Genomic DNA, 25,951 nt, shown 5'->3' with positions numbered 1-25,951 from the left:
CTGTCAGAAACTGAAGCAGCATCTGCTGTGCACCAGGCAAGTGCCTTACCCCTGTACCACCTCTCTGATTCCACAAAATGTTTTTGAAAGCATCCGAAGCCAGGGCCAGAGAGGTGGTGCTAGAGGTAAGGTGTCTGCTTGCAAGTGCTAGCCAAGGAAAGGACCACGGTTCGATCCCCCGGCGTCCCATATGGTCCCCCCAAGCCAGGGGCAATTTCTGAGCGCTTAGCCAGGAGTAACCCCTGAGCATCAAACAGGTGTGGCCCGAAAAACCAAAAAAAAAAAAAAGCATCAGAAGCCTTGGGTCAAGCGTGGACAAACCCTTGCATATGGCATACAGTGTGTGCTGGGATTGCTGTTCTGCTTAAAGCTGAGTGGTGGGCAGCCAGGCTCATGGCACTGTGGTAGAACACACCTCTTGCATATTTGGGGCCTTGTGTTTGATCCCTTGCAGTGCAATTGAAACATAAATAGCATGTGTGGAGGTCGAGTGGAGGGAGAGTCCAGGGTCTCTATTGTCTCAAACTCTCTTTGTACTGTGGAGGCTGAGAGGGTGAGAGGCAGCACCCTACTCAGCTGGAATTGGAAAAGTGATTGTCCACAGTGAATTTTAGGAGTCAGTTGTTACATACATACTTATATATATTAAACTTTATTTATTTATTGATTGGTTTTTGGGCCACACCCAGTGGTGCTCAGGGGTTATTCCTAGTTCTGCACTCAGAAATCACCCCTGGCAGACTGGGGATGCTGGGAATTGAACTGGGTCCCTCCCGGGTTGGCTGCATGCAAAGCAAATGCCTTACCACTGTGCTGTCTCTCCGGCCCCATACAGAAATATTTTTTATTCAAAAAGTAAACTATAGAGGCCAGAGAGATAGCATGGAGGTAAGGCATTTGCCCTTCATGCAAGAGGTCATTGGTTTGAATCCCGGCATCCCATATGATTCTCTTAGCCTGCCAGGAGCAATTTCTGAACATAGAGCCAGGAGTAACCCCTGAGTGCTGCTGGGTGTGACCCCCCGAAAAAAGTAAACTATAGACTTAAATAAGCTTGATGAAAGATAAAGCTAATGAATATGCACTAGTCATCACTTTCAAATTATCTGACTACACTTGATGACTATCTTCATGCTTGCCTTTCTTTCTATTGAATCTGTTGGTGGAAATGCTCTCCAATGGCAAGTGGCTGCATCTCTCCTCAGCTCTTTGTTCTAGGATGTCCCAGTGAGAGCTTGAAATTGACCATGGGGGGCATTGTGCCCCATGAAAATCAGTTAGCATTAAAACCAGCAGCTTCTCCCACAACTATTCAGGAGCCAAGTGTTAAATACACACCAGCATACCCCTGACTATACTGTAAATCCTTTTTTTTGTCCCCCAGTTCACAGACCACGCAAAGGGTCTGGGTTGAGGTTATACTGTAAATCCTTACTTCTCTGGCAACTATATCCATAGCAACCTCGATCCAGAGGAATGCATTTTAGAACTCCAGAAGGGAAGAAAAAATACAATGAATCACCCTTTATCACAAAAATATAGGCATTTTACTTTGTGGAAGGAAACAGGCAATGGAAAAGCCTTAATCCAAATGCAAATGTAGGTAAAATAATGGAGCTAACAAGGCCTTGCTGGTGACTAATCCAGGTTTGATCCCCAGTTCCCCAGATTGTTCTGTGAGCTCAGCCAGATGTGATTCCTGAGCATAGAGCAAGGGAGAAGTTTTGAGCACCACCTGGTGTGGCTCCAAAGCAAAATAAAATCAAATGGAACAAGTAAGAGGCAACGTGTTGACCACAAAATGAGTTTAGGGTTGACTTTGGAAGGTACCAATATCACAATCACAAGCCTTTTCTTCTAAAGGCTGTCAACTCAGCTGATGTCTGAGATGCTCAAAGACCTTGCCTGATTTAGGAAGTAGTATTTTTGGTTCTGATGATGCCCCTCAAAATTGGCTAAAGGACAGGCAGAGAGCAAGGCCAATGAGAAGGCTGTCGTGACCACCCATGTGCATAGCACCTGGCACAGTTCTTGGTGTATAGAAGGCATATGGATGACCTGGATTTGAACCTTGGCATCGCATAGGGTCCCGTGAACCTTGCCAGAAATGATCCCTAAGTGCAGGGCGAGGATCAGCCCCTGAGTCAGGTGTGGGCCTCAGTCCCCCAAATAAATATTACTGAAAGAGAGAAACCAGTTTCCCTAAGCAAGCCACCTCCTTGTTTGTTTCACCACTATATCCATAAAAGGGTTGCAGGATGTTTTGTTTCAGAAAACCATGAAGTATGGCTACATTTGGAAAAAACTTTCTGTGCAAAACTGAATTCCAAACATATTGATGCCTGCAGAGGCTAAGTCATTGTGTGAAACCTCTAATGCCCAAAGGGGTGCGATGTACAGGAAAATCCTTAGTCAAGATGGAGAGTAAGTTTCCTGTACCATAATCCCTGCCTTTCCCTCTGTTTCCTCTAGCATCTGTAATTTCCGTGACCATTCTCTTTGCCTTCCACTTTCTCAGCCTTCTCCTTTTGCTTCCTTTCTTCCACTGTCCTCCTCCTGCCCTCAGTCTACACATTCTCACCCCTCTTGGTACACCCAAACATACAGCATGCACAACCCTGCCTGAGTCCCAGGACTGGGAATCACACCCATACCCCAGGTGTTCTTAGTACAAAAATGCTTTTTCTATTAGAGTCTTTGCAAAAGGAAACTCTAGATAAGTTCAAAATTTCCTTTGCTTCAATTTGAACTTTGTTGTGTATGTCCAAAATGTCTGCCTTCAGTACCTTTCATGCTTTAATGTCCTCAACTAGAATCTATAGCTTTGCAAGATAAGTGCTTCAACATACTACCTGCTTTGAATGCAGGATTTTAGGATTACAGTGACCCAGACGCAGCCATCTAGCTAGTTTCAAAAGGAGCCTAGGTTGGAATAGTTGGGCCAATGGAAGATCTCTGTCAGAAAAGGTCCCAGTTGGTCTGTGATATGAACTCCAGTGGAACGATTCACTGCTGATGGTGGTCTTACAGTGCCTGTTGGGAAGGTTGATGACTGGATTGTCATTCAGGGACATTTGAATTTGGAGACTTGTGTCTGGCCTTCATGAGGTTGTTCCTTGATGTTACTTATGATTGTCACCTGGCAAAGGACCTTCTTGGTCAGGCTTATCTAAAGCTAAAGCTGATCACTGACATCTTTTTTGCAGATAACTATCTTGCTATTGGAGCTGAATCAATAGAAGGAGGGAAATAATTAGTAGAAAGTTAGGAAAATTATCTAAGAAATGTGAACTGGTCTTCTGACTTCTAGAAGCTCTGCTACTAAATTGGTGAGACATGTCAGCCACTTGAATTTACTTCTCCGTGCCTCAGTTTCCATATATATACATAATGAGATTGATACTAGCACAGACCTTATAGGGTTGTCATGAGGCTAAAAAAAATGATATATTGAATCTGCTTACTCCAGCACTTGGCACATAGCCTGGGTCTTTGTAAAAGTGTATATCTAGCCTCAGGGGAAGCTCAGTGGTAGAATACATGTCTTTCAGGCATGAGGCCAAAAGTTAGATCCCTGGCATCACCTCACATGCTGAAGGCAATCTTAGCATATTACAATCCATTGTATGTGAGCACCACAATGAAAGCAAGCGATTGTTGGCAAATACCACAACTAAGTGGGTGAATACAGCAAGGAAGTCTGTGTTACTTGTCATCGCAACAACAGTTATGACACAAAAATAGCAACAGCAGCGAAGAAAAAGGAAAGGGGGGGCTTATAAATGTGTGTGTATATAGGGGGAAGTTAAAAGTAAACCAAGGATGGGAGAGATAATGCAGGCTTTAAGTGTTTGCCTTGCATATGATTGATCCACGTTAGATTCTAGGCACTCTGTGAGCATTGCCAGCAGTGATCCCTGAGTACAGAGTCAGGAGGAAACCCTGAGTACAGCTGAGTGTGGACCAAATTCTCACCCTCCAAAAAAATCAAAAGTATTAATTATTTTTCTTTTATATTTGTCAGGATTTTTGGGCTATGCCAGCAGTACTCAGAGGTTACCCCCTATTCTGAATTTAGTAGTGTGATCCCTGGTGGTGCTCAGGGGACCATCTGTGATAATGTGAAGGAAACCTGTGTTAGCAACATACTATCACTCAGCCTGAATTTATAAATTTCTTAAAAGACATTCCTAGATCACCCTTGACCCCAGAGTACAGTGAGGGAGGACAGAGAAAAAGAAAAAATTGAAAAGGGAAAGAAGATTAGAAAGGGTAGTAATGGGGGAATAAGGGTCAGGGTCCTTGAGAATACCACTAATGTGGGATAGTGTTACAGCGTTATTCAAAGCACAATCATGACAACACCAAAAACACTAGATCCAAATTACAGCAACCAAACATTATAATGGAGGTGGGATGGGAGGGAACAAGGGGACACTGGCGGAGGGAATTTGACACTGGTAGAAGGATTGGTACTAGAACATTATATGCTTAAAATTCAATGATCAAAAACTTTGTAAATTTTTGTTTCTCAAAAAATAAATTAATTCTAATTTTAATAATTCTATTATATTAGGACATTTCTAATTTATAAAAAAGACATTAGAATTAGTGTCTTTGAGTTAGATAGTAGAGATTCAAACAAAGAGATATTCTAAATTAGATATAATATAATTAAAAAAAAACTAGATATTTTAACAAAGTTAGAATAATGTATATGACAAAACCTGTGAAATCTGATCTCCCACCACTGTGAGGTCTCTGGCTGCCCCTATCCCTGGGGTTGGTCCTAGAAAATGGGGCAGATGATGGAAGTTTTCCGAGTTAAGAACAGAGGGAAAGGCAAAGTATTTTCATAACCAGCTTGGGAGTGAGAAGGAACAGGGCTAGTGACTGGGAATGGTGGTGATGGATATGCATTAGGACAAGTGCAAGCTGGAAGGGCCATAGATAAGGGTATAGACTGCCTGGGCCCCTCATGCACTTGCTGACTTCAACCCCCGCATTACAAAAGGTTCCATTGGAAACCCAGTAGCCATATTGGCAGGTCCTGGGCCTTCTTGGTTTTCCTTCCTCCATTGCCATTTACCCTCCAGTGTGACAGTGAAGTCCAGAGGCAGCAATTTTCTCCTTTTTCCTTCTGTGGTTTAACTTTAAAGGAAGAACCAATTTTAAAAGATCCAGGCTTCCGAGTCCACGTCACAGACAACTGATTTAGAGAAGATGGGAAACATCAGGGTTCACACCAAAATAGGAAGATTTCAAGCCACGTGACAAGCCCATGCAGACCTCCAGCATACTGGGTCCCCCAAATAGCAGAGAGAACTGGCTGCCTAAGTTACTTAGTCCCAAGTTGGAGGTATTTTTTTTCAATATGCAGAGCTGAGGTTGTCAGTTCTCCTGAAAGGACCTCTTTGGGGTCAGTGCATGTCGTTGTGGGTCTATGGGAATGTACAGGCTCTGGCTCTTAGGATTGTTCAGGAAATATGCCCAGGCTTCCTAATGATTCTTCCTAATTGGGGTTTCATTCCACAGATCTAAACAATATAATTTTTTTGTTTTAGGAATCCAAATCCACATCGGGAATGATAATAGGATAGCTCTCCCCTGAGGTTTGCAAACCATAAATAAAGGCAGCTGGGACTCTTTCTTGTTCGGTTAATTGTACCAATGCTTTCATTTTGAATTTGCCCAGGAAAATTCAGTCAGGAAGGCTTTTCCCTTCCAAAGCTGCTCTGGTTTTCCAACTGGAAGCCCACACTGCCAACAGAAGTCTTTGGTTCGGAAGTGGCAAGGGATTGAAACTCCAATGGGACTTTGTGGGCTCTCTCCTAGGACCTCAGGCTTTCTCGAGAGTCTCTCCTGTTCTCTTCCCTGTCTCCTACCTTGAATCAGCACCACTGCTGGTAGGGCTTTCCCCTGGGTCCTTTCACCAGAGCCCTGGCACTGCCTCTCCAATTACTTATGGGAACATTGCCCCAGGTTGAGAGCTGCCTGGAAAGATCCCCCAAGTGATTCTTCAGATCAGGTGAGTTCAGGCAACACAGACACTTTTCATCTAACTGACTTCCAGCAGCCACACGCACTAGGTGATTAAAATCATGCTCTGCCTAAAAGCAATGTGTGCTGCCAGATCAAAGCAAATTGACATGTGTTCAAATGGCACCATCGCCAAGGCCTGTGAAGTGATAAAAGGAAGCTGCCAACAGCACAGTGGAGGCTCATTTATCTGCCTTCTGTGGTGCCACCATGCAGGACTAAAGCATGCACTTTATTTCCCCCATAAAGGCACTTTGGCTGGAGGTTTTGGGGCATGTCTCTCTATTGAGTTCAGGCCCTTCTGCTTAGACTGACTTTTTCTTGAGGAGAGTGAGATTGTCTAACTATGGCCCTGTAAGTCTCAGTTCAAGCCATGCCTCCTCCAGGAAGACCTCCCTTCATTCATGGAAGTCCTCCACTCTGGATTTCCATAGTATTTTTGGTCTAAGGAGAATCATTTAGCAGATGCTAGGGTATAGAATGTATGTGTCCTTTCTCACAGAATTCCCAATTCATATATTGATTTGTTTTGTTTGTTTGTTTTTTAGGGACCAAATCTGGCTTTCTCTTGGATCTGAGCTCAGAAGAGCATATGTGGTGCTGGAGATTGGGCTAGCCCCATTAAGGCAAGACAAGAGCCTTAACACTTGTACTATCTCTCCAGCCCCCAATTCATACATATGCTGAAATGGAATTTTCAATTGTTTGCATTTTCATCTTCTCTGTTGGCTTGGCTGACTGGTACACCATGAAGGCAGGAACATAAATCTGTAGTACCTTCTAGAGTTTCCAGCTGAATTTGTGCTGTGTGAGAAGGCAGCTGCTCAGCACTATGACATGACTGAAAGTGAAATGTTTTTCAGATACACAGAGCAGTGTTTTCCCACCTTTAACACCTTCAGAGAAGTACCAGGTCTGCATAATAATGGTTCACAGACCAGCAGTTAGAACCAAGATGGTAGACCAACTGTTTCTACCTTTCTACACATGTGAACTAGCAGCAGTGGACAAGTGGTTGAAGAATCTGGTTTAGAGTCATCCTTTTAACTCAGAGACTCTTTACTTCAGTTGATATAGGCAGGACCACAAGCTGGAATCATCATCCAAATAAATATGCACAGTAATTGCTTCTGTTTTGAGAACACCAACTGTGTGTTCAGCCCTTCACTATATATTTCATAGGTTTCCAGCCTAACAGATGAAAAGACATAGCTCAAAAAGTGGACGTGACTTGCTGAGGGTCACCCAACTATTAGCTGATGAAACTGGCAATTAAACTCAAGTCAGTCTAAATACAGAGAACATAATCTCACACACAGCTGTCTCCCCAGTAACAGCGCACCATAGCCACAGGGAGGAAGGGCGAATTATCAGAGCTGCTGTGATTAAGATCGAATGTGTTGCTTAGTTCCCTTTGTAACTGAGGATTCAAGGGTTGCCTTATCAGAGACAGGGCTCCAGGAATCTACCTCCCCTTGGAATCAAGGTCAAGAGACAGGTTTCTTCTTGACCATGGGAAAGAAGGAAGAGAAACAGCTGGCCCTGGAAAAGGTACTTAGATTTCCTGTCTCCCCGAGGGCCCTAAACTCACCACCTGACTAGTAGAAACTCCTAGAGAGATTGAAAATACGATAAGGACAGAGAAAGCAAAGGAAGGGTCAGTGATGACATGGCAAGTAAGTAGGGGACAGAAGAGGAGACTCAGGAAATAGGTGCTTATGAACTCCTAAAAACAAGTCCCAGCAATTGAATAACAGGGTGTGCCTGTGTGTGCTAACTTGGACTTGGCTATAGGTGTGCCTATATGTGTTGTGTTTATTCAATCATGTGACTTAAATGAATAACAGATTAAATCCTGAGTCAAATGACTTCTCACTAGTCACTTCATCACCCGAGCGGCATAGTTTCCAGCCAGAGGGCAATGATCACAGGGCCAGATTTGAACCCATCTGGGAAACACCAAGGTCTTTCCGATTCATCCTCCAGCCTGCTGGCCACTAAGTGAAGTCTTCACACAGGCCATAGGCATAATCCTAAAATCCCGAGGGAGTGTGGCTTCCACAGAGGCAGAGTTAGAGTGCCTGTCACATTTCCATGGGAGAAGAAGGAACTTGGTATGTCCGCATTTGCCCCAGGGATTGGAAAAATGTTACTCAGGCATTGTTACTTACGGGGGGTTGGGGGGGGTGGCCTTTACCTTTGAAGGAGAGTCATTGCTTATCCAGTGACTGATGGTGACCCGATATAGGAGTGTGCCTTTATATAGCGAGACCTATAGACACACTGGGCAGATTGCATCAGCGACCTGTTTAACATTTTACTCTGGGGTTTTGTAAAAAAATTGTTTGAAAAGTGCACTAATCTGTGGTCTCTGCAGTGTTTGCCATTTGGCATTTTGACTTGGAGGGTAAAAGCAATCCACATCTGGGACCGAACCTGGAAAGAGTCACTAATGAAATGAATTATACCTACTTTCATTTGTTAGAAACCATATCCCTTTGCCAGATCTCATTCATGGAAACCAGGAAGATGGGGGTTGAGGTGGGAGGGCCTCACCACAGCCAGGGTAATTCTTTGAGTCACCAAGCAGTGAGCTGGCTACTTGTGGTACTGGCTGTTACCAGTGGAGTCTTTCATTTCTTGATTCAATAAATGCTTGTCAAGTATATCCGGCCCTGGGCTAGCTAGGCAAAAGGGATACAAAAGCAAATAAAGCATGCCTCTTCTTGTCCCAAGTCCTCTCAAGGACCCCAAGGCCAAATGAAAAGTAAGCCTCTTTAGAAAGATATTCAGGGATTTCTGGTCATTATGGTTGCCGGAGCAGTTGTACATAACTCCTCCCCCACCCCAATTGTTATGAACCATGTAAATCTACAGTCAAAATCTAAGGCAGAAACAAATCTTTTCATGTGCCAAGAATGAGGAGAAAGTTCAAAGCCCCAATAGTGAGTAGGAATTACAGCTACATAGTCTATGGAAGCATTGAAAGTCAGTATGTATTCTGGGGGCAGGGTTGTAATGAGAATGTGGGGATAGACACAGCCTCTGAGACACTATAGAAAGTTAGCAGCCGAAGGGGAGTAATGAGGGTGGATGCTTTGAGGTGAGAGTGGAGACAGTCACACAACCTAAGGTATACAAACAAACCTCCTATGTAAAACAATTCCTGCCAACTCACAAGAATAACAACACAAATCAAGTGTTTAATTGTGTGCCAGACATTCTACTTCAGTGCTTTGCTTGTATTAACTCATTCTTAGAATAGCCCTACTGTAGATATTGAAACTAGAAGACAGAGATGAAGTAACTTTCTTAGACTTACGAAGCTCCCAATTTCTAAGAAGCAGAGCCAAATTCAAACCCAGGTTGTATAGCATATAAGCCAGTATTTGTAAGTTGAACTCCAGAGATCAATGTATAACCCCCCAACTTGCTAAATCCATAAAGAAACTAACCACACCTTGTCCTCTTTCTTTGCATCTTTGTTCTCATAATGAAAAATAAAAAATTATTTAAAAAAAAACTTGTCCTCTTTCTTTGCATCTTTGTTCTCATAATGAAAAATAAAAAATTATTAAAAAAAAAAAAGAAAAAGAAACTAACCACGATGAGACTGGCAACACAAATGGAAGAAGTCACTTCTTAGCAACTCTATTTAACAGAGACATCTGAAAGAGAATTTATAATCAGTATTCTTAGAATATTCCAAAAGTTTTTAGGGGAAAGGGATGTGGCCTAATGATAGAGCACATATCTCACATGTGTGATGCTGGTGGTGGGTTTGGTCACTGACACCACACACAAACAACATTTTAGGGATACATTTTTTAGGATAGTACAGTGGGCAGGGCATTTGACTTGTAAGTGGATGACCCAGATTAAATCTCTGGCCCCACATATGTCCCCTGAGCACTGTGAGGAGTATTCCTTGAACTTCAGAGCGAGAAGTAAGCCCCAAGCACTGCTGTATGTGACCCAACTCCCACCCCAGGATAATGCTTTAAAAAATAAGAGAATTCTCAGGCAGGAATAGGACAGTTGAAAAACTATGAGTGTACTTGTGAAGGGACCAAATATGGGCACTGAGGTAGAAAAAAAGAACACTGAATAAAATTGAGATTAAATAGCAAACAAGACTTGAATGATTAAAAGATTAGTAAACTAGCAGACAGAGGTAAGGAAATGACAGAATAAAGAGGAATAAAAAGATGGAAAATATTAGACATTAAGTTCCATAAAAGAAAATATGAACAGTTTTCACAAGTGTCTAGGAGATAATAGATAAAATAATGAATTCAGAGTGTTTCCCAGAAAATCATGAATCTTCTAATTTCCTATTTTACTACAAGACTCAGGAGCCTACAGAGAATTATTAGTTCTTATTGGAAGAAGGTTAGCATCTTCGTTCTGCCTCTCATACTATAATAGCTCAAAGAACCAAATTCTCTCTATAGATCAATGTTTCTCAACTTATTTTTATTACAACCTCTCCTCCAACATACAAAAAACTTTATTAGACCATTTTTCCTAATCATAAGATGTTAATACCAAAGACAGGGCCTACAGGATAGACCAGTGGCTTAGAGTGCCTGTCTTGCAAGTATAAAACTGTGAGTTGAATTCCTGCTGTCACCACATATGCTAAGTGTGGTTCTAGAAGCTTGATTATACTTGGAAGCTCTGTAAAAAAATCATGTATGATTCCCTGATGTCATATATGAGTTTCAGCAGCATGACGTATGTTAGCACTACAACTATAAGGACACAAGCTCAGACAGAGTCGCAACTAAAGATATGCAAGGCCCACAGCCAGAAAGTATAAGTTCTGGAGCCGGAGTGATAACACAGCAGTAGGATGTTTGCCTTGCACACAGCTGATCCAGGATGGACGGTGATTCGAATCTTGGCATCCCATATGGTCCCCTGAGCCTGCTAGGAGTGACTTGTGAGTGCAGAACCAGGAGTAACCCCTGAGTGCTGCCGGGTGTGGTCCAAAACCAAAACCAAACAAAACAAAACAAAAAAGAAAGTATGAGTTCTGTTGAGGATGGTTGCAAACACCACAATGAACAGAAGACAGCTCTTAGTGAGCACTGAGGTTGAGTATGTGAGTACTCTAAGTTGTTGTGTGAGTTACCCCTGATCATGGCAACAGCAACTTCAATGAAGGGAAAGGGAGGTCAAATGCACAAAAAGTCTAGAAAGTACATTATGAGTCTGTTTATGTACTTTCAGTACACACACCACACACACACACACACACACACACAAACACACACATATATATATGCTTGACAGACTTTTCCCATCACCTGGGATGAAGTATATTCTATGACACCCTTCCTTTGCCCAGCATTCAACTTATTCTTCAGGTATCAGGTTAAATATCACATCCCTGAACGTACCCAGAGTTGGTCAGTCTCCTATAAGATATAATATCCTTCAAAGCACTTATGAAAATTATGAGTAAACAATGATCTGTGCAATTATTGATTTAACAGGGTTAACTTCTCCCTCGCCTTCTGCTGTGTCTTTAGGGCTCAGCAAAGGAGCTGCCACGTGGTAGTGGCTCAAAATAGCTGAATAAATGAAAGAATACAACAAGCAGCATTACCTGAGTGGTTGAGAGGAAAAAAATCACAGCCTTGGGAACTTGGGAAAGCTATTTTAACTCTTCCCCAGTTATGAGCAGAACTGTTGTGCAATGACTTCTGAAAGAGCAAAGTATGTGCTTTTCTTCAAACCACACTACAGTAGTTCCTTTTTCCTTTAAATAGTTCTCATTATTTGGAAGCAAAAGGTGGTCAGGAAGCTGTTGAGAATAGAGACAGACCTCTTTTTGAAAATATGTAAAAATAACATCTCAAATCATTTCCTATTTTAGCAGAGCCAAGGAAACTGCCAGCTTCAAAGCAACCCTGTAGTAAAACCTTTTGTTGTAAGGAATAAGAAACAAAATGGAATGACGATTCTCTTTTTTAACTCATCAGAATCAAAAACAGACAGGTTGAAATGTGTTGGTTTCTCAGAGGAGCTTGTGAGATTTAATTAGGAAATATTCGGAAACTCTGAGTGTTGTTGTTTTTTTAAATAGAGCCATTAATAACAATTAAATTATACAAACGCACAAACGCACATATTAGATTAAACCCAACTCTAAATATTCACACTGTATCCTTTCCTAATGGTTTTGGCTATACTTGACAATTGTCCCTACTTTTTGAGGTAATTTGTCCTTTGATTCTCTGCAGTGGAAACACTATAAATGTTTTACAACTTCTCATAGCAACTCCACATCCCTGACATCAAGTTGGGAGTTTAAAACTGGCCATGGTTAGAGTATTTACATCATGGAAATTGGCAAATGCTGCAGATCAGCCGCTTAATCTATTGTTTTGTTGATTGTTTTGACCAGGGGTCAGTGAACTTCCAACTTCCGCCCCATGGTCTGGTCTGTTTTTGTACAAGGCACAAACGAAGAAGAATGGTTTTCATATTTGAAAGGGGTTGTTAGTAGGAGAAAAAGAATATGCAGCAGAGACCCTATGTGGCAACAGAATCTAAAATATCTAATCCCCGTCTCTTTATAGAAAACAGTTGCAGACTTTAGGGCTAGACAAGGAAAAAAAGCAATGGAGAAAATGTGAATTATGTGCAGATTATACTTAAAATTGCATCATCTCTGTAGCTATTACATTTTAAGTAATGTAAAAAGTTGAAGAAATACTGTTCCAATATTGAAAAGACTATTATTGGTTAAGTCCCTTACATCACTGATGTAAAATAGTGACATTTCAATATACATTCTGCTCTTCCACTTTATCTTTATGCATTAGTATAAAATAATATAGCAACCAACAGTCATGTTGGAACCACACTGAGCTGTGAATTCCCACCTAAGGTTCACTATGGTTACAGTCAGGCAAAAAAAAATCAGACTAGGCACTCTACAAATGTCATTTGGCTTATATAAAATGCATTCTAATGAATGTTGGATATTTTACTGGTGTTTTGTTTGTTTGTTTTGGCACACCTGTCAGTGCTCATAGCCTACCCCTGACTGCACTCAGGAATTACTCCTGGTGGGCTTGAGGGACCAAAACAGGAGCCAGAAAGAGATCTTGTGTTGGTCATGTGCAAAGCAACTGCCCTGCCTGCTGTACCAAGGCTCCTGCCCCATGTATTTTACTATTATTTGCCAATTGTGTGTTGTATATTTATAAATCAAGTTACCTAATTTTTTTCCAGAGAGCAGTTTAGTAAACTTTTAACAGACCACCATTGGTTGTATCTTTTTTCAAATCTCTCTTTTATAATTAACTTATTTCATTGACATGTTTTAATTGAAACCACAGTATTTAATAACTTTTATTTATTTGAGAGTGAGGGTTGGGCCATCCCCAGTGCTGATCAGAGCTCTGTTCTCAGGGATCATTCTTGCCCGTGCTGGAGGTGGCGGGCTGTGTGGTGCTAAGAATAAAACTTGGGTTGGCTGCATACAAGGCAAGTTTCCCACCCACTGTACTATTTTTCTAGGCTCGAATTCATCGTATTTAAATATGAGATCTATCCCCTTAAAAAATCTAACTGTACAATAATATTGTTTACTATAGGCATGATATTGTATAGCAGAACTCTAGAGGAATTCGCCTATGTTACACTCACTGACTAGCAATTTCCCAGAACCTACTCCCCACCCAGTCTCTGACCATCATCATTCTATTCTCTAATCCTCTGAACCTCAAACTTCATTCTTGTTTGTACAACTGGCAGGTTTTCCTTCACTTTTAAGACTAAATAATATATATGCATAGCCATTTTCTCCGTCTACTCAGCTGTCAAGGAGCATTGAGTTTTTCTCCACATATTGCTATTGTAAATAATACAGCAGTGAACATGAGCAGGTAAGTAATATCTTCTCAAAACTGTGGTTTTAATTATTTTATTCTTGGTTGGTGGGTTTTGCTTTGGGGGTTGCACTTGACTGCACTCATGGCTTACTCCTGCCTCTGTGCTCATATGTGATGCCAGAGATTTATCCAGGATCAACAACGCATAAGGCAAGTGCCTCCAGCTCCTACACTGGTCATATATATTATTTGGAGGCAAAGGTCTATGAGGGCTCTTTGCGCTAGGTTCACTGTCTGCTTTTTTCAGCTGGGTCTGAGGAAAATGACTAACCTTAAAACAAACACACATCAGAGCCATCTGAAAGCATTTGAATTATGGCTGCAAACTCTAACCCTCTTCATTTGGTCCTAGCAAGGGAGGAGGGTGTCTAGTCCTTGAGCTTTTCAGCTGCCTGGGAAAATACTCAGGAAAAGATAACATTTCACTTTGGTGACAAATATGTTGATTTTACAGATAACATCCCCATTTTGCCCTAGAGAAGGATCCTTTAACAAGGACACTGGATTTTAATGTTGTTCTCTAGTCATTAGTACAAATTAATAAATCTTTTGGTTGGGAGAAGATTAGGCTATATTTCATTTTGTTCAGTTCACAGAGACAAAATAAATGTGTTTTCTTGAATCCAGGGTATACAGTACAAGAAATGTTGAAGTTATATGGACCTGGCACATGCCTCTAAGTCATGCTAAGAGCACAGAGCACCAATTATGAGTAAGAACAGAACAGCCATAAGCAAACTGCTGTGTTCTGTAGCAGCAAAATGTTGAAAACTCAACTCCAGAAATTCTGATACCAAGAGTGTGTAAGAATCACCCTGAGGAACCAGGAAAATTTCTTGTCAATCATGAACTTTTCCTGGGACCATGAAGAAATACTTTGGGGTTAGACAACTTACTACGCCTGGAGCCTATAGTTGATCTTATGGCAGGATATTTTATGGGTAGGGAGACCCTGTTTTTAGGTCAAAGGCTCTTTCTATTTACCCCAACTTTTGCTATGCCTATGCAATAAAAAATTGCCACCCTTTTTATTTTTAGATAGGGGCTCCCGCCACCTTTTTCACAGAACCTTGGGACAAAAATATTTTTCTCATATTTCTGCATTTTTCTATAAAATTAAGAAGAGGGGAAAAAAGAAAGGATGGGGCCCAGGACTCAAGTGCTCTCAGGTGCATTGGTGGAGATTAAAATAAAAGAACTAAATATCCAAACCAAAGTCAACAACAATAGAATCAAGAGATGAAATTATATCAATCTCTACTAAAAATGGGCCTGTTATACTTTGCCAAGGGGCAAAGGATGATGGTATAGGATGCACTCTGGAAACATTGGTGGAAGGAGGTAGACACTGGTGGTGGGATTGCCCTAATTCATTGTATAACTGAAATAAAAATCCAACTGTGAAGGACTTTGTAAATCACAATGGTTTTAAAAAAATTAACCAGCGAATTTTTAAAAGCAGATAACTGGACCATAACCTTAGCATTTCTGCTTTGCTACATCTAGGGTGGGGGGCTCTGGATTTGCATATATAACCAGTTTCTAGGTGCTATTTTGCTGCTGGTTAGAGATTACAATGGGAGAATCATTTCTTATGAAGAAAGGGCTTGCCTTAGAGCTGCCTAGTTTTGATTTTATTTGGCTGAGATGTTACCTCAGGATCATCCTAACAGCTTGTGGCCATCTAAGTAAGTTGGAAATGTCTTTCTCCTGTAATTCACACAAAAGATAGGCAAAAAATTAGCTTCTCTGAACATGGTTCATTTAAAGTTTGGAGAAAGTTATGTCTATTCCTATCAGAAAGCCCTTTGAAGCCTGTTGGTGTTTTAATTTCTGTAAAGATGAAACAGCCAATGAATCTGGATATCTGATTTGTCCTGTTCCAGAAAGCAATCCTGATGCTTAAAAGAACAGAGCAGTTGCATGGGGGCCAATGTGCAGATAGAGTCATTGAAATTCTGGCACTCTGGCACTATCTGAGGAGAGGAGTGGAAGGTGGGTTAGAAAAGCATGTCTGAAACAATCCTCTGAGCCCTGCTCCCAAGAAAGTAGAAGTGATGGTGGAACTTTCTATCTCTATGCCTTATTGGAACCTTGGGGGAGATGGAGTGATAAGAATTGGAGAATGTTAGGCAATACCTAAAGCAGAGGTGGCGAACAAGTTCGACACAAACAGCCAAAATTTTAAACTGTGAGAGTCAGAGAGCCACACCACGCAGTGACCTGCCAAAACAGACAAACACTTACACAAAAGCATATAATTTTAACAATAATATATTAAACACATATTGCATTTTGCCATTTTGAGTGAGGGTAAAAATCGTGTTCGCCACCCCTGACCTAAAGTGTCTCTAGTACTTAGGCAGGGGGAGTAGAACATAAATATATGTATTTAAATATATATCTCTATTTTTTTTTGCATTTTCTGAGTAAAAACTTAATGTGTACATCCTCTTCTTGTTATCTCCTTTTTATTTATTTTTGATGGTTTTTTTGGTCACACCCAGCAGAGCTCAGGGTTACTCCTGGCTCTACATTCAGAAGTCACTCCTGGCAAGCTCAGGGGATTATGGGATACCAGAAATCGAACCACCATCAGTCCTGGGTCAGCTTTGTGTAAGGCAAATGCCCTACCACTATGCTATCTCTCCAGCCCCCTGTTATCTCCTTTTTAGTTTTTGTTTTTGGGTCACACCCAGCAGCGCTCAGGGGTTACTCCTGGATCTACACACTCAGAAATCTCTCCTGGCAGGCTCACGGGAACATATGGGATGCTGGGATTCGAACCATCGTCCTTCTGCATGCAAGGCAAATGCCTTGTCTCCATGCTATCTCTCCAGACCCTGTTATCTCCTTTTTTAAAAAAGAATTGAGGTATAACTTGTATGACTAAGTACATAAATTCCACTGAACTTACAGCAAAGTTACATGGTTATGTGCATGTGTGGAGGAGGAGGTGGAGGAGGAAGAGGAGAAAAAAAAAAGAGGATGTCCAGTGTCATCAAAATCTAGATTAAGACAGAGAGCATCTTCAGCTTGCCAGAAGGTTCCTTCATGTCCTTAGTCAATCAAGTCATCTAAGAGTGACCACTGAGTCACTGATCTCTACCATTACTGATTAGATTTTTTTTGAACATTGAAAAGTGGAATTATATTGGACCTATTAACTCAATTAATACTGATAAAGTCTATCTGTTGTCTGCTACAATAGTCCACTCCATTGTGAGGCTAATTTGAATTATATTGTAGGACATGCTACAATTGATCTATTCTCCTATTGATAGTCCTTGAGAGTATTTTCAGGTTTGGGCTGTTACAGAACTATGGGTATGTCCTTAAGTTTTTCTAAAAGTTAGGGTGTGTTGGACCACAGTGATCGAACTAGCAAGGTTAAGGCACTTGTCTTGCATGTGGTCCATTGCACTGCATAAGGTTCCCTGAGCGCACCATCAGGAGTGATTCCTAAGCTGTGAACATAGGTGTATGTGCCCCATCCAGTAAAACAAAACAAAAACAATTAGACTGTAACATTTCTAGTGGAAATGATAGACTCTCTGGAGGTAACAACTTTCTAAGTGGTGAAATTATATTTTGACCCTGCATTTTTTTTAAGTTCGAATCCATCTACCAAACCTGGACAAGACGTGATTATTGTCCTTTCATAGGGAGGAAGTTGAGGCTGAAGGAGACAAATTGAGTTATTGGGAAGCAAATGTACAGTGACAGGCAGGAGGAAAACAGGTTTGAACACCTGTGAAAAGAAATGGGGTCAAATAGGATCAGGAAAAGTGTTATTCACCCATCGCTACAGATTTGTCCGTCATAAGCCCAAAGTCTGCTTTTTAGAAGTGTCTTATTTGGCATGGATGTGGGCCTGTTTTTATCTCCTTGATCAGAGATTGGCCAGGGGCCACCCTAAGAGAAGCATGACCTTGGGCCCAAAGAAGGTGGGGAAGGATCTAACAGTTTGAAGCTGTCAAAATTCACACCCCTGACTGATGGGCAGATGATTCCTTTTCAATCAGAAAGTTGTACCTTTTGAGGTCTAAGCATTTAAATGCATAATCAGTGGTTCAAGCCCCAATTATATGGAGGAAAAGTCTACCCTTTCCACTCTATCATACATTTCTCCCAAGTCAAGACACTCTACTACTAGCCAAGAGCTAAATAATCTTTTTGACATGGTTGGGGAGATAGTACAAGAATTAAGGCACTGACCTTGTATGCAGCTGACCCAGTTTGATCCCCAGTACTGCATGATCCCTAAGGACCTGAGAACTTTCCAAAACCAAAATATAAAAAGTAAAAGAGCTTGAGTGGCATAGACCAGGGTGGCAGGTAAGGTCAAAGCCCAGGTAAGGTTGAATTGCCTTTCTGCCCTGGCTTCTGTCTGCTTCAACTGTTAGGTGCTCACTACTATCAGCACAAGTGGGAAGGGTATGTCTGAATAAACCCCTTGCCATTTGCTGGAGTACTTCCCAAAGTGTGAGGCCATATAAGAAGCAAAGAAGGCTTGGAAAAAAGATGTTTTCCTTCAAGAAAAGAAAGAAAGCCAAGTTGTCTCTAAATTGGGTTCTAGCTACAGATTAAACTCACTTGTGGGGAAAATTTTTTTTGGGGGGGACCACACCTGGTGATGCTCAGGGTTACTCCTGGCTATGCACTCAGAAATTGCTTCTGGCTTGGGAGACCATATGGAAAACCAGTGGATTGAATGGTGGTCCGTCCTAGGCTAGCAATTGCAAAGCAGAAACCTTACCTCTAGCACCACTACTCCTGCCGGTGGGGGGAAAACTTGACAGTAATTAGTAGGTGAAGAAAAAAGCATTGGGAAAATGGACCTTCATTAGAGACTTCTCTTATACTCAGGGCAGAGTGCTCAAAAAGAAAAAGTTGCTTGAGAAATGAAGGTGGGTTCTGGAGACAGGTAAGAATTTTCAATACAATTTACTTCCAGATTGAGTCATTAGACCTCATTTTGGTGAATTACTGTCGCCCTGGCCAGATCCTTTCCCTACCATCTGGAGGAATCAGAGGTCTCTGGCTATGCTAGCTCAAGACATTGAGCCTATTGTGGGCCTTTCATATCTGACCGTTCTTTGCTGTCAGTTAAAAATGGTATGGACTTGGGGCTGGAAAGATAACACAGCGATAGGGTGTTTGCCTTGCATGCAGAAGGACGGTGGTTCGAATCCCGGCATCCCATATGGTCCCCCAAGCCTGCCGGGTGTGATTTCTGAGTGTAGAGCCAGAAGTAACCCCTGAGCGCTGCTGGGTGTGACTCAAAAACCAAAAAAAAATGTTATGGACCAGAAATAAGCCCTCACATTTCTGGTCAATTTACTTTCAACAAGGGTGCCAAAGCAATTCAACGGGTGGAAAGAATAGATTTTTAAACAAATGGTGCTGTGATAAGGGGATTTCCACAAGCAAAAGAATGAAGTTGAACTATTACGTTATACCATGTAAATATAAGTAGATCAAAGGTCTAAATAAAAAACCTAAAATTATTCAACTTGTAAATATCAACAGGTGTCAATCTTTCTGGTCTAAGAGTAGGCTTTGGTTTCATAGCTATGATACTGAAAGTATCAACAACCAAAGACAAAAATCTAAATGAAGTCACAGCCAAATTAAGAGCATTTGTGCTTCAAAGCATACAATCAAGACAGTGAAGAGACCACCCACAGAAGGGGTGAACATTTTGGTGGATGACATAGCTGATAAAAAACCCACATCTTACAAAAAAAATCCTTACCACACCATCATCAAAGCACAACTCAGATGAAAATGATCAAAGTATCTGAATAGAGAGTTCTTCATAGAAGATGTACTAATGGCCAAGAAGCACAGGAAAAGTTGTTCAACATAACGAGCCATTCAGGAAATGCAAGTCAAGACCGCAATGAGATAGTCCTTCATACCCACCAGGAAGGCAATAATAAAAATTAACATGGAGCATAACAATTGCTAGTGAAACTGTGGAGAAGTTGAAACCCCAGACATTTTGGGAGGAAATTGTTTTGAAAACTGCTCTGGCAGTTCCTCAGAAAGTTAAGTGGAGTTAGTTACCTTATGACCCAGTATTCTATTCCTAGATAAATACCCAAGAGAATTAAAAACATATGGCCATAAAAATAGTTGCGGTGGAATGGGAGAGATAGTACAGTGGGGAAAGTGCTTGTTTTGCATACAGTTGACCTGGGTTCAATTCCGTCAGTCTCCTCAGGAGTGATCCCTGAGAGCAGAGCTATGAGTGATCCCTGAGCACCATCAGATGTGAACCAAAAACAAAAAAATAGTGTATATGTGGCTATTTATAGAAAAATTAGTCTCAATAGTGAAAACAGGGGATACAGCTCAGTTGTTCTTCTTAGCAAATGAATAGGTAAACAACATGTAGCCTATCCAAAACATGGAGTATTATTCAGCTTGAAAAATGAAAGTGATACTGATGTAAGTGATGACATGGATGAACTCTGAAAAAATTAGCTAAATGAAAGAAGCCAACATGAAGTACCACACATTGCATGATTTCATTGGTATGAAATGTCCAAAATATGCAACTAATAGAGACTAAAAGCAGATTAGGCATTGCCAGGAGTTGAAGGGAGAAGAAAACCAAAAATGACTGTTTCTTTTTGGAGTGATGACAATGTTTTAGAAGAGTGATGATGATTACACAACTTGGAAGCACACACTATGGTAGGTAGGTTATCTCTATGGAGCTTTTTCTAAAATGTTGTGGTCCCTTAATAACCTACTACTTGCATCCTTCAATTCCTCTAAGCTGCTTAGAGTGATTGATCAGTTTTACTCACTTTTAAATTCCAAGGGCTTTTGTCTTTGGCTCTCAAGTAACAGTTTTGTAAATGATGTCACCAACGGGACAGCCTTTCCTTTGAAACAGTCACTGTAATAAAGGCAATTTGGACACTTGTCCCTTGGATGTATGTCTGTATACAGACATACATCCAAGGGACAAGTGTCAATATATATATGCATATATATAGTCTGAATGTAGTATTTATTTCATACGTGGGTTATGCTAAGGATGCCCCTTAGTCTGTTCAAAGACTAGCCAGATGTTCATGAGTTTCTAAGTCTATAGTATCATAGATAACATTGTAGTCAAGAACACATACCTTAATATGGGTAGAAGAAAATAGCTAACAATACTAAGTGTTGGCAAGGATATAGAGAAAACAGAGCTCTCATTCATGAATGAATGGCAAATTAGCACAACCACTTTTGCAAGGTTAGTCAATATTTACTAAAGCTAAACAGATTATATGTCCCACTACCCAGCAATTTCACTCTTAAGAATATACCTAATAAAAATAGACATTTTTTCCACCAAAATGTAAGTATACACATTCTCCCTATTATAACAGTCTTAAACTAGAAACAGCTGAACTGTTCATTAACTGGATAATAACTCGAAATAAAAACATTACACATAGAAATACAGAGATAAAACTTGAAGGACAAAAACAATCATTCTGTGGTTCTTTTCATAGGATGCACAAAAAGGTAAAACTGAGTGCAATGGTTAGAATAGGGGTTTCTTTTATTGGGGGGGGAGGTGTTCACTATAGTGGGGCATAAAGAATCCTATAATTATATCAAAATCATTCTTGATACAGATCTGAGTGATATGGACATATGTGTACATCAGTTAAAAAGGAAACTATGCTGTTATAGTGAGTAGTAGAAGGTATTCTAGGGACGAGGAACAATTTCTTTGTTAACAGATGAGGAAACCAGAAAGAATCAAAGACTTGCCCAAGCCCACAAGCTACTTGGTGTAAGAATCAAGACTGATAATAACAATTTGTCATGTTTGAACATTTGTTACATGCCAGGAGCTGTTTTCAATGAAATAATTGTTCACATAACTCTCCTCTGAGATGGGTGGGTGTTGTTATTACCCTAGTTTAATAGATGAGGAGCCAAAGACCACAACAGCCCATCAAGTGGTGAGCCCAAGATGCCTTTCTAGCACTCATGACCACTCTGCTTAGAGTTGAACTCCCCTCAAACTTCTTTGTGTGTGTGTGTGTGCGTGTGTGGTTTTTGGGTCACACCCAGTAGTGCTCAGGGGTTACTCCTGGCTTCATGCTCAGAAATTGCTCCTGTCAGGCACGGGGGACCATATGGGATGCCGGGATTCAAACCGATGACCTTCTGCATGAAAGGCAAACGCCTTACCTCCATGCTATCTCTCCGGCTCCTCCCCTCAAACTTCTATTCCAGTACTGTGGATCCTGGGTATCATGCTCAATTTTTATTTTTCCACAGGATTTTCTTTTGTTTATTCCTCAAAAGGATCTCTGAGAGGCCTGCCAAGAACTGGAAATCCAGAAATCCAGACAGGGCCAGCGCCCACTTGTCTATAAGAAGGCCACGTAACTGAAGCCTTCTCACACTGCCTGCCTGGCCCAAGACAGCAAGTGCTAAGACTCAGAATGAATTCCTCCTGTCTGCTTCCAAGCTCCCTGGGATGGGACAGGATGGGCTAAGTGTGAATCTTCCTAACAAAGCCCTCTCCCACCCCACCCACTCCCCCCAGTGAGCAAGTGCATTGTTGTCCTTAACCAAAACCAAATGAGCAGTCAGGATTATACTGGGTGGCAATGAGACAGGCCCAGTGAAGAGGGGAAATGACCTCCCAGAGGCTACCTCCCAAGGCGGGGCCTATCCCCTAGTTCAGGCCTTTGTGCTCTGGACTGGGAGGAGAGAGCTGGCCCACAGAGGGCCTGCTGGGCCTGGACATCTGCCTTACAGGCACTGACTGGGTGAGATGTGTCATGAGGATCTGTCTCTTCTGACCCTTTCTGCCTTCTCAAGATCTTTCCCATGGGTCCTGTGGTGATGTGTGCTTCCATGACATTCCCTCAGTACCCCTGGATTGTTCAAGCTGCTGATTCAGGTATGGTTGAACTCAACTGCCCTTCACGAACTCATTTGTCCAGGTGGGCAGAGAAAACAAAGCAGTTGGGATTCACATGCAGATCTCACTTTACCCTACCTGTGTGACCTGGGCACAAGTTCCTTCACCTTGTGGTTCCTCAGGCTCTTCTCCAATAAGTCCAAAAGCACCAAGGAGGCACAGAGAAATGTTGATATGTACTGTGCGATCCAAGGGTTTGGAACTGAAATGGGAGGCACCGCTGGAATTCAAGATTAGTGGGAGACAACATGAGGAGTGACAAGAGTACAGTGTTTTGTGGGAGCACAGAGCAGCAGGCCAACCTCAGACTGAGTGAACTGGATAAGGCATGTTCCAAGGGAGAGGAAAGCAGAGGTGAGTCCTGAAGAAGGAGTGAGGTTTAGCCTGGGGAGCAGTAAGGTTCAACCTCTGAAGTGAGTGGGAAGAGTAAAAAAAAATTTTGACATGAACATGGGGTTAAGGGGGGACCTTCAGAAGGTTCTAGAATAGAGCAATGGGAGATGGGACTGAAGGGTGGTCTCCCACAGTGGGTGGGGGCTACAGGAGCTGGGAAACTCTCCCTGATCTCCCTCTCCTCCCTCAGAGCCTGGCCAGCCTGCTCTTGGCCATGGGCTTTTCCCTGAATCTCATTCGAACCTTGGCTGGGGTTCATAGGATACTGCAACAAACTCCAGGAAATGCCGAGGTGATGAGGATGGTCTTGCATACGGCTAATGTAACTGTCACTCCAATCTCCCCCCAGCTCCCTTCCCCCTGCCCCCAACACATTTTTGTCTGTCTCTGGAAAACATGTGTGCAAGCAAAGTTTGGCCAGGGAGGGGGGGAGAGCAGAGGAGACTTTGGGTTTTTTTTGAGGGGGGGGGCAACAGAAAGGCAGCAAAAGCCCAGTTCTTGTTCCTGGAATGCACCCAGTCTTGTGTGTTCATGTACAAGACAAGACTGCAAAACTCAACTCCCTTGGGTGGTCCCCTTCCACCTTGGGGATGGTCTTCGAGGCATCTGTTTCCCTCTGACCTTCCCACAGATCCAGCAGGCAAGGGGACCCCACTGTCTCATGCTTGAGGAATGCCTCCCAAGCTCCCTCCCACCTCTAGCCTCCTGGCTTCCAGAACTCAACAGCTCGTCTCTTGTGGGCCAGTGTTTGCAGAAAGTGTTTGCAGACTTCAGAGCCTGCCACTTCCAGGAATAATTAGCAGTCCAGCAGCCCTGTCTTTCACTCAGGTCTGGTGAATGCAAACCTCAAGAATGTGGAGCTGGGTGAGAGGCATGGAGGAGGTTAGAGGTGTTTGCCTCCATGAGACATGCCGGGCAGCTGAACTGGTGGGGTGTGCTCACCTCTGAATCTAGGGTTCTGAGCACACAGTGCCCGTGAGTTTACCACCCAAGGAACAGGCTTGGCCTGATCTCCATTGGACAAAGTCCTTGACTAGTCTCTCTGTCGTCCCCTGGAACACCAAGACCTAGTGTGGTCTCCGGGCTGCCTTTCAAGCAGTTCAGGGAGACGCCCTCGTTCCTTGCTACTCATACCGAGAATCAGAAGTCAACCACCCATTTTACAATAATGTCTCATTGCCGGAATGATTTGGCATTCAAAAACCTCTTCCCCACTTGTCACCCAACACAAACACGGATCCACAGTAGGGTGTGGCCAGGGAGGCCCCTGAGCACTATTGGGGCGGTCCTGATATCCCCTAGCACTACCAGGCCTGAGAATTCAAGAAACCTGTCCCAGTTGCCAAGTATTGCTAGAAGTGACTCCTAGAGGCGTCCTGAGTAGTGACTGGGAGACCCCTCCAGTGAAAAGTAACATAATGATTTTAAAGTCTGCCACTCAAATAAAACATTGCTCGAAAGTTTAGCATTCAGAGGCCCAATCAAGTACAAGCATGTGGATAGCAGTTTAGAATCCTTCTGAGAAGACCATGGTCAAAGTTGTGCTTTGGAATTTACTGCAGATTTTTTGCCAAACTGAAGGAGAGCAAGATTGCTTTTTTTGCTTGTTTAACTTGCTTGGGTTAAAAATGCTTTTTAACCCTATGGGGTGCAACTGCTGTGATATGTTTTGGGGTTTATCGGTCATTTTTCAACATTTGCCTCCTATTGTGAAAAGCCAGTGTTAGAAATTTTCCATATTATCCTCTGAACAAAACATGGTGTTTTTTGTTTGCTTGGTTTTTTTGAGTGTCACACCCAGCACTACTCAGGGGTTGTTCCTGGCTCTGCACTCAGAAATTACTCCTGGCGACACATTGGGGACCATTTGAGATGCCGGGGACCAAACTTGGGTTGGCAATGTGCAAGGCAAGAGCCCTTCCCACTACCTTTTAGTTCCTGCTCTGATAATTTTTATATCCCAACTTGAACTAGCTCGTTAGTCACAAATGAGTACAATTGACTGGAATGGCAGGGTATCTTAGCCAAATAAAATGTAACAGAGGGTAAGAGAGTAAATTTTAAAGTACTTGCTTTACATAGATAGTTCCATTCCTGCCCACCTCCTGCCCACCACCGTTCCTGAGCACCTGCAGGAATAATCCCTGAATGAAGAACAGGATTAAGCCCTGAAAACAGTCAGGTGAAATCCAATACCTCCTGTCCTAAAAGAAGTAACAGAAATCAATGTAGAGTTAGGCTGTTAGGTACCAAAATTCAATTAAACAAATGTAGGATTAGAGAAAACTGACTTAGTACTACAACATGTTAAAGCAAAGAGGGGGGGGTCATTTCAAGGTTTCTGGTGACAGACATCATGACATAAGTCAATGCATTGATAAGGCACAATGAAGAAGCAGGGTTTAGTTTGCACTAGACATATAAATGAAGCAACTCTGCGCTGGCCTCATGGACCAATAAAAATCCTTCTGCATGACTGGATGAAATATTGAGCATGATGAACTAGTATGGAAGGGGACGGTCATTGACAAGCAAGGAATGATGGGAGAGTAGTTCAGTGGAGTTTTCGTGGTGAATGCACATCTGGTAGTGCTCAGAGCTTACTCTGAGCTTAAGGATCAGCTTTGGTGGTGCTTTCACAGGGACCATAACTGGA

Source organism: Suncus etruscus, chromosome X (genome assembly GCF_024139225.1).
Source record: "Suncus etruscus isolate mSunEtr1 chromosome X, mSunEtr1.pri.cur, whole genome shotgun sequence".
Lineage (NCBI taxonomy): Eukaryota > Metazoa > Chordata > Mammalia > Eulipotyphla > Soricidae > Suncus > Suncus etruscus.
The sequence above is the reverse complement of the archived record's forward strand: the minus strand, read 5'-3'. Positions refer to the sequence as shown.